This window comes from Pinus tabuliformis, chromosome Q, assembly GCF_031772625.1.
Source record: "Pinus tabuliformis cultivar Carrire ecotype Pingquan chromosome Q, CPIR1, whole genome shotgun sequence".
Lineage (NCBI taxonomy): Eukaryota > Viridiplantae > Streptophyta > Pinopsida > Pinales > Pinaceae > Pinus > Pinus tabuliformis.
This window is the reverse complement of record NC_142296.1, coordinates 516487975-516496136: the sequence shown is the minus strand read 5'-3', so window position 1 is coordinate 516496136 and position 8162 is coordinate 516487975. Positions and strand designations below refer to the sequence as shown.

General features: G+C 37.9%; 1 pseudogene; it reads right to left on the bottom strand.

Moving 5' to 3' along the window:
* Nucleotides 1-5303: 5303 nt before the first annotated feature.
* Nucleotides 5304-7544, bottom strand: LOC149220434 (cullin-1 pseudogene; annotated as a pseudogene).
* Nucleotides 7545-8162: the final 618 nt, after the last annotated feature.

Sequence of the window (8162 nt, the reverse complement as noted above, 5' to 3'; positions counted from 1 at the left end):
TCATATAGTAATACTAGATCATTTTCTTTGAACGTGCACATCTTGATATGGCGATCATGCCAAGCTTTTTCCCACTGCTTTTGGACCTGCTAATGAAATCCTTCCAGAAACTGTTCCTCCTCAAGTTCTTCTAGTTGCACAATCCTTTCTTCTAGAGCTCCACGGTTTGCCATGCCTGTCGTCGCTGCTATACACAAACTAGGTGCAATGTATTCCATTGGCATGATGGATTTTGTGCCATAAACTAACCGGAAAGGTGTCTAGTCCGTCAACTTCTTGCACGTTGTTCGGTATGCCCATAGCACAACAGGCATGTGTAAATCCCAATCGTTTCACTTCACATTACATACCTTTGTCAATGCAGTCTCCAAAATTTTGTTAAATGCTTCAACGGTCCCATTTGCTTGTGGGTGGTACGGTGTACTTTGTTGATGGTATATTTGGAATTCCTCCATGAGCGCGCTGACAGTTTCATTCAGGAAGTGCATCTCGTATTCGCTCATTAGAATTTTTGGACATCCAAACCATGTCAACACATTCTCAAACAAAAATTTCATAGTTGTAGTGGCCGTGCAGTCTTTAACCGGCTATGCTTCCGCCCAACAGGTCAAGTATTCTGTCACGGTGATGATATAACGCGTCCCCATATTTCCTGGAGGTGTGATAGGCCCCACAAAATCGATTTCCCATTTCTCGAATGGTTGCAGTGTCACCTGTGGCTTGAGCGGCATTTCATCCCTCCACGATGGTTTCCTAGTCCGTTGACATATGTCGTAGGCCCGACAGTACGCTTTTGAGTCTTGATGTAGAGTTGGCCACCATAGTCCGGCGTGAAGAATCTTCTGTGCTGTGGTGCGTCCCGCATAATGTCCTCCAGCAACCCCCCCATGTGCTTCGGCAAGGATCTATCCTCACTCAAATTCAGGTACATATCTACGTAGTATTTCATCGTTGCCCATTTTGTAGAGATGCCCTGCAATAACAGTAAAGTTTGTTGCACGTATCACCAATTCTTTCTTCTGCTGAATGGAATATCCTTGCGACGCAGTTCTTGTGGTTAAGAAGTGGATTATATCCTCAAATTGGCCATCTGCGACACGTACTGCATAAAGTTTTGCATGAGGTAGACCTTCCTCTAAGTTTGTGGGCTCTTCACTGTTCTCAATTCAAGACAGGTGATTTGGTCTTGCATTTAGGCATCCCGATTTTACGACAACTTCGAAATCATATTCTTGAAATAATAGCAGCCAGGACCATTTGTTGGCTTGTAGGGCCTATCCTAGGTTTAGAAGTGGTTTAGCCGAACAAATCCCGCACTACTGACCCTTTCAGCAACAATCCACAGAGCGCAGACTGAAGTCTCACTCGAGATAGTATGGGAGGGTGCTGAAACTAGGTTTCCACACCCTTGGGATGTCTTGATGTGGACTAGCGGGGGGCGCGAACCCTCTGTTGCCTTGCGCCCCTTGGTACTGCTGATGGGCTTTCGCGTAGATCATATAGATGCGCTTTCTTAATAATGACGTTATTACAGATCTGATCTTCTTCGTATAGTCTTTAAGCAAACATTTAACAATAAAACCCAATACACGCAATCATAATTCTTAAAGACAATCATAAATTTATAAGTTAAGGCATAAACCATAATATAACCAGTTCTGCAATTTTTCAAAATCAACACAATATTTCAGAACCAACTTATCTTTATTAATATCTTGATTCAGTACAATCCACTTCCTGCCCTACGCACACAGCTACAGGGGTCCATGCACACAACTGTGGACTCTATCAGGCCTTCGCGCACACAGCGGCGGAGCCTCTATCCAACCACTAACACCCACGACCCGGACATACTAACACCCATGACCCGGACATACAGACTCAAAAACCAATAACACCTCCACTCTAGCACAACCAAAACCTACTTCTACCCTTAGAGCCTCGCTCTATTTATACATTCCCATGGTTCAGGGACCATGGGCAGGTCGACTCACTTCCTATTATTTTATATTATTTTAAGGCGCACAACCCTTTGACTCGAACTCTTACATTCCACGCTCCACACACTTCGCAGAACTCTTGCAATATCTTTAACCTAAATCACGGGCTCTAAACCCCAAAACCGTTACGTGGGGCCTCCGCTACCCAACATTTCTCAACTCTAAAATGCATTTTTCTAACCTCAGGGGAATCCAAAAACGAAGAAAATATGTTGAATTCTAATCTCAAAACCATTATTACATTATCTCTATCCCAAGTCCATGTGCATTGAGCTATTACAAGCTCTCAATCGCACCACACATTCCTCTACATACTATACTACAAGAATTAAACACAAACGTACAAACAAAATGATGGAATCTTCCATGCTCAGGTTCTTAATTATAATTGACTTTACAAGTGCAGGTTTCTAAATACAACAACACACTGGAATAAAATGTGATTGCAGTAGTTTACCATATACAGAAAGAGAAATAGACAAACACAAAGACATCTAAATGAATTGCTCATTAATGAAATTTGACATACATAAAATTGGCTCGATATATAATGTGGGCATGTGCATTCCAGGCCTCTTGACCTATACCTCTTCTCCTCCCGCTAAATATTCTCCTCTCTTTTTGCTTCTCTATACCTCCACTGCACTCCACTTCTTCTCAAACACTCGTTTCTTTAAAAATAAATCTAACATTGGACAACCAAGAATCACAAGATGAATTGTTTTCCCTTCCCCACAAAAATAAGGGAAACTGAAACTATATTTACATTAGGAAATGATTCCTCAAATTTATTATAAAACAAAACTCACTTCCTAATGTAAATATTTACAAAACATTTAAAATTACCCCCATAATCACCATGTGACCACCCCATCACATTGGAAAGCTCTAGTTTCGTCTTCATCGAATTTAGTGTCCCATCTATGCACCTGCATCAAAATTGGACGTTCCTTAAAATTGATAACGTTTTTGAAACAATTCATGAAAATAAAGGTAATATACATGTCGAACAATTTGCCAATAATAATATTTTTTCAATTGGAGGGATCACCCTTAGGCTATTCTTCTATGGATGCATCTCAACTCCATTGATCTTTTCCTCTATTTATCCCTCCATTTCTCTTTTCTTCTCTCTAGGATTTTTTCCTGATGATGGGTCATGGTACTGACTCAAAACATCGAAAACTCAAAATGAATACTAGTGAGTTGCAAGAAGCTCTTCTTTTCTCTGTAACAAGTCTTCTACTTGTCACCCAGATCAATTCATCCTCCTTGTATCTTCTCTTCTCTAGGTTCTTCTCAGTAAAAACTCTTCTTGAGCACTCTTGTTCCTCATATTTCAAAGTTATTGGTTGTTACATCTTCAACTATGCACTCTTCTTCATTTTTAGAAAAGTTGTTTTGATGTTGGGTTTTGTCTCCATTTCTTCATCTAAGAAATTTTCCTACTCCTTCTCCTTTGACATAGCTTACTTTTTACGGTGGATGCTACCAATTTATTCCTGCAAACATGGTTCTTTTAATGACAAAGTGCTCTGGTTTTCTCAATATGAAGGCACTCTCTAGCTACAATGACTAATCAGTGCTAGCATAAACGATAGGCTATAGGATTGTTTTCTCAACTCTAAAACACATTTTTTCTAACCTCAGGGGAATCTAAAAAAAACAAAATATGTTGAATTCCAATCTCAAAACCCATTTATTACGTTATCTCTATCCCAAGTCCATATGCATTGAGCTATTACGAGCTCTCAATTGCACCACACATTCCTCTACATACTTTACTACAGGAATTAAACACAAATGTAAGAACAAAATGATGGAATCTTCCATGCTCCGGTTCTTAATTAAAATTGACTTTACAAGTGCAGGCTTATAAAGACAACAACACACTGGAATAAAATGTGATTGCAATAGTTTACCATATATAGAAAGAGAAATAAACAAACACAAAGACATCTAAATGAATTGCTCATTATTGAAATTTGACATACATTAAATTGGCTAGATATATAATGTGGGCATGTGCATCCTAAGCCTCTTGACCTCTACCTCTTCTCCTCCCGCTAAATATTCTCCTCTCTTTTTGCTTCTCTATACCTCCACTGCACTCCACTTCTTCTCAAGCACTCATTTCTTTAAAAATAAATCTAACATTGGACAACCAAGAATCACAAGATGAATTGTTTTCCCTTCTCCACAAAAATAAGGGAAACTGTATTTAAATTAGGAAATAATTCCTCCAATTTATTATAAAACAAAACTCACTTCCTAATGTAAATAATTACAAAACATTTAAAATTTCTCCCAGAATCACCATGTGACCACCCAATCACATTGGAAAGCTCGAGTGTTGTCTTCATCGAATTTAGTGTCCCATCTATGCACCTGCATCAAAATTGGAGGTTCCTTAAAATTGATAATGTTTTTGAAACAATTCATGAAAATAAAGGTAATATACATGTTGAACAATTTGCCAATAATAATATTTTTTCAAGTGTATTTGATTCTAACTATGGAGTTAATGATGGATGGTTTCCTAAGGGAGTGAACCATCCCAAGGTTGAATTAAAGAAGTTTTATGGACCATATGTCTTTACCTAGTTACACCAAATATAGCAATATTTTGAATTGAATAATATTATGGATGACAAGCAAAGGATTCACATGACACCTTTTAACTTTGAGATAAAACCATATCAACGGTATTGATGGATAGTTTAAAAGCACTAAGTACATCAACATTAAAGTGAAAGAAAATTTGAAGAGGGTGATTGGGTATTTTGAGACTAAAGTTATGGGCAATCTATACTCAAGCAGAAGAAGAATAATAAATTAGCTCTAAAATTTTATAGGCCCTACAAGATTACTTGTAGGATTGAACAAGTGGTGTATGAGCTAAGTTGGCCTTCTACTCAGGCTATAAGATTTTTCATGCATCTTTCCATTTACACTATAAGGTTTTTCATGTATCCTTCCTTAAAAAAACTTATAAGATTACATAAAGAAGGAATTTGATTCTTGAACCAAAATATGAAAAAAAACACAATAAAATCTTCGTATGGACCTAAGAAATAACTTTGATACCACTTATTGTCTTCCTTAATGATGAAGATGAATAATAAAAGATAGAAATATATAATAGAAATTATCCTTCCTTTATTTAATTAGAAAAACCCTTTAGTGTGTGAAAACATCATACAATGTTCTATTTGACAAATATTAAACCCCTCCTCATCCAATACTATAAAATAATAAATTCATAATAAAAAAATATGGTAAAAAATAAATTTACCTTCATATTCAAGGGATATATTTTAACAAATCAAGATCTTTTCTGTCTCTTTCCAAAAACTCCCTTTTAATCAAATCTTCAATCCGCCTTTCAATATCCATGAAATCTATCTTGAATAGCCCTTCCAGTTCCTGAGCACATTCACTCGCAAGTACTTTGAGATGTAAAATCTTTTTTGCCTTCATAATCCGTACTATCGATGCATCAATAAGAAAACGTCTGTCCTTATGAATATCCTCAGATGCCTTTTTCTTCTCGTTCAGTAGTGGCATTGGAAGTTTTATCTTCCCTCTTTTATCCGTAAAAGAATGATTGATTTCAAAATCATCAGATACCGTTACCGTGGTTGTATCTGGAGTCTTGAGAAGAATTTTATACTTGTCACATGCCAGGGAATGTAGGAGTCCATCAATTTCATCCTCTGCCAAATTCAGCTGCTGTTTGATGTTGGAATAACTCAACTTTTCAGAGGCATTGAACAACAATAGTATTGCTGTTTGGCAAGTTGTTGCTATCAATTTTATTGATCTTCTATCAAACTTACCAATTATAGTACAGGATCCCAAGGAATATATCCATTTAAGTTTTTGATGTTGGGCTTCTGCGGAATAATAGTCTGTAAATGCTTCAACACATCTAACCATCTCTGGAGGTAAATTAATGTGAGGGCACTTGTATGTTGGCCAAAATTTAGTTGTCAGCACTGCAGCTGTAAACTCTATTCCAAGATGTATATTTCTATTATTTTTAAGATATGTTTCGAAATTACTTTGTCTCTCCTGCGATCCTGTCCAATCCGTTAGCATGCCCGCAATCTGTGACGTTAATTGGGCACCACATTTCTGCTTCATCTTTGACAATATGCTCTGCTCATGATCAATATTTGCACTTTTGCCGAGCAGAATTCGGCGAGTTAGTTTTTCCTTGTAGGATTCAACAAACACATCTTTATCCCAGATATACTCTACAAATTCCACCACATTTTCAATTATATCGTCCCCGCTCAACTTTTCATGACTGCTAAGTACAGTATCACATAGTGTAGCCAGCCATTCTGCACTGGTACTTCCTGCAATTCCTTTATTACAGAACACCTCAAATACCTCTTTCAAAGCCGTTGAAAAAGCAACGTTCTGTTCAGCATATTTCATATAATGGTCACGTAATTCTATGACCTTCTTCACAAATGCAGACACTTCCTGCAACAATATTAAACTTTTATCCATTCTCCCTGCATTCTGCTTTAGCACAGCATCTTCAGCTTGTTTGACAGGTGGTGTTACTTCACTAGTAACATGCTGCTTAAAAATATTTGCAATTGATTCCCAGCCATTGGGTACTGTATCAAATAAACTCCCCATCATAAAAATATCGTCATATCTATGTTCCCTGAGCAAGGCGAGGCATCCTGAATGTGCATCCTCAAGAAGATATGTCATGTAATTGGAAAAGAGTACATTTTTCACTTTGTCTAATACCTTTTGCTCGCTGCTCCCATGCAAATATCTGGCAACTATTTTCTTCTCGCTTTTGAGAGATTCATCCACCCTTGACATATATTCAGCATAGGAATTTTCTAAAATCCATGAAGCAGCCTTCCGAGAATAGAAATCTCCAGTATGTTCCAACAGGGCCACTTCAAAATCGTTTGTATAGAAATCCATGTCAATCTCCACAAAAATGCCCACAACATCCTTCAAAAGAGTCTCATTTCTAACTGGCTCTCCTTTACGCTCTTCATCAATAAGACCAAACATTGCATTCTTCACATTCATTTCCCGGAAAACCAGGTCTCGGAAGTACATGATTCCAACTTCTCTGACTGAAGGAAAATGATGCATAGCGGTGAAGTAGCGATCTAAATAGTCGAAGAAAACGACCATCGAACGGAGCATCGCCTGGAAAATTTTCCAGCGTTTGATAAGTTGTCTCAGCAACAATTGATCATCTGTCTGTTCCCTCAAAGCCGGTAAAACAATTGAGGTGATGTACTCTTTAATGGAATCCCTGTATCTATTATAGAGTTCCGGTTTCTCGCGAATATAGTAGACGACAGTGTAAATAGCCATTTTGTCGTCCACGGGCACCTCAAAGTTGACATCTGCTTTTTCCAACCGGGTTCTTAGCTGTAGAATAGCTTTATAAACAATAGACCAACCTTCTTCCAGATCAACCCTATTGTTCTTGGCCCTCTTCACAATAGCCCATCCTTCCTCCGCGTACATGATACTGCCACTGCTCGTTGTCATTTTGAAAGCAAAGCCAACTCTTCTCTTGAGGAGCGAATACTCGGTGATCAGAAGTTTGACAACACACTGTGCGCTGCGGCAGAATGAAGATGGAGAATCCGTTTGTGATGAACGACTGCTGGCAACTTTACATTTATATCATCCTAAGGGTAGGTTTTGTGGGCCGCTCATATGAATGTATAACGGTCACGTAGTCCGAGGAGTGCCCCTTTGAGTCGGCCTTTCAGCTATGAGCATTTTTGGGAGCTTTTGCAGGATCATGATATTTATATATATTTCCTTGTTCCTTGCAAATAAAATTTTAATTTAATATTTTGAAATTTTCTTTTTGGGTGGGTCTAATGGGTAATAATTTAATATTTTGAAATTTTCTTTTGAATATTTTGAAATTTTCTTTTTGGGTGGGTCTAATAGGTAACAGTATACTTCAAAACTAGAGTGGGGCAGAGTATGTATTCATAATATTTTGAAATTTTCCTTTATTAGTGACTGTTTGCATTTTGAGTGGGTCTAATGGGTAACAACATGTGTTTCTTCCTAATAGGCCACACGTTCAAAACAACGGGTAGAGTATGTATGCGGAGGTGGGTCCCTTGTCCCACAAACAAATGGGGTCTC